Source organism: Sapajus apella, unplaced genomic scaffold, assembly GCF_009761245.1.
Source record: "Sapajus apella isolate SASKATOON/1434 unplaced genomic scaffold, GSC_monkey_1.0 scaffold1, whole genome shotgun sequence".
In the NCBI taxonomy this organism is placed as follows: Eukaryota; Metazoa; Chordata; class Mammalia; order Primates; family Cebidae; genus Sapajus; species Sapajus apella.
The window spans coordinates 20755186-20757295 of NW_022436941.1; positions in this window are offsets into that span (position 1 = coordinate 20755186).

Here is a 2110-nt window from a genome sequence, read left to right on the forward strand (position 1 = left end):
AAAGGAAGGAAGGAGGGAGGGAGGGAGGGAGGGAGGGAAGGAAGGAAGGAAGGAAGGAAGGAAGGAAGGAAGGAAGGAAGGAAGGAAGGAAGGAAAGGAAGAAAGAGAAGCCCACAAAACAGCTAGAAAATAAATAACAAAATGGCAGGAGTAAGTCCTTACTTATCAAAATTAACATTGAATGTAAATGAACTAAACTTTACTATCAAAAGACGTAGACTGACTAAATGGGTTTTTAAAAAAGACCCATTTGTCTGTTCCCTACAAGAAACACACTTAGAAAGGGATTCAAAAAGATCATCCCTGAAAATGAAAACCCAAAAAGAGCAGGAGTCACTATACTTAGATAAAATAGATTTTAAGACAAAAACTATAAGACAAAGAATGACACTATATAATGACAAAGGGATCAATTCAGCAAGATGATATAACAATTTTCAACATATATCACCCAACACTGGAGCATTCAGATATATAAAGGAAACATTATTAGAGCTAAGGAGAGAGATAGGCCCCAATACAGCAATAACTGGAGACTTTAACACCTCACTTTCAGCATTGGACAGGTCTTACACACAGAAATCAACAAAGAAATATCAGACTTAATCTACACTATAGACCAAATGGATCTAATAAATATTTAAAGGCATATCATCCAAGAGCTACAGAATAAACATTCTTTTCCTCAGCATATGAATCACTCTCAAGATTAGACTATTTGTAAGGCCATGAAACAAGTCTTACAACATTGAAAAAAAAAAAAATATATATATATATATATCAAGCATCTTCTCTGACTACAATGGAATAAAACTAGAAATCAAAAATAAGAAGAATTTTGGAAACCATACAAATACATGGCAATTAAACAATATACTCCTGAATGACCAGTGTGTCGATGAAGAAATTAAGAAGGAAATTGAAAAATTTATTAAAACAAATGACAATGCAAACACAATATCCCAAAACCTATGGGATATAGAAAAAGCAGCACTCACAGGGAAGTATCTAGTTATAAGTACCTACATCAAAAAAGAAGAAAAACTTCTAATAAAGAGCAAACCAAACCCAAAATTAGTAGGAGAAAATAATATTAAAAATAAGAGCAAAAATTAAATTAAAATGAAAACACAAAAGATTCATAAAGCAAAAAGTTGTTTCTTAAAAAAATTAAACAAAATGGAGAAATCTTTAGCTAGACTAAGTCAATCAAAGTAAATATAATCAGAAATAAAACAGGAAATATTATAACTGATACTGCAGCAATTCAAAGGATTGTTAGTGGCCACTATGAGCAGCTATATAACAATAAATTGGAAAATCTAGAAGAAATGGACAAATTTAAACATACACAGAACCTACCAAGATTGAATCAAGATGAAATCCAAAACCTGAACAGACCAATAACAAGTAACCAGATCAAAACCATAATAAAAACTCTTCCAGTAAAGAAAAGCTAGGCTGGGCTCAGTGGCTCATGTCCCTAATCCCAGCATTTTAGGAGGCCGAGGTGAGTGGATCACCTGAGGTTGGGAGTTCAAGACCAGCCTGACCAACATGGAGAAACCCTGTCTCTACTAAAAATGCCTATAATCCCAGCTACTTGGGAGGTTGAGGAAGGAGAATCACTTGAACCCAGGAGGTGGTGGTTGCAGTGAGACAAGGTCAAGCCATTGCACTCCAGCCTGGGCAACAAGAGTGAAACTCCATAGAAAAAAAAAAAGAAAAGCCCAGAGCCTGATGGCTTCACTGCTAAATTCTACCAAACACTTAAAGAGCTAATATCAATCCTATTCAAGCCATTCCAAAAAATAAGAGAGGACAGAATGCTTCCAAACTCATTCTGAGGCCAGTATTACCCTGACAAAGACAAAAGAAAGAGAGAAAAAGAGAGAGAGAGAGAGAGAGAAAAGGTGGAAGGAAGGAAGGAAGGAAGGAAGGAAGGAAGGAAGGAAGGAAAGGGAGAGAAAGACAAAGAAAGAAAGAAAGAAAGAAAGAAAGAAAGAAAGAAAGAAAGAAAGAAAGAAAGAAAGAAAGAAAGAGAGAGAGAGAGAGAGAGAGAGAGAAAGAAAGAAAGAAAGAAAGAAAGAAAGAAAGAAAGAAAGAAAGA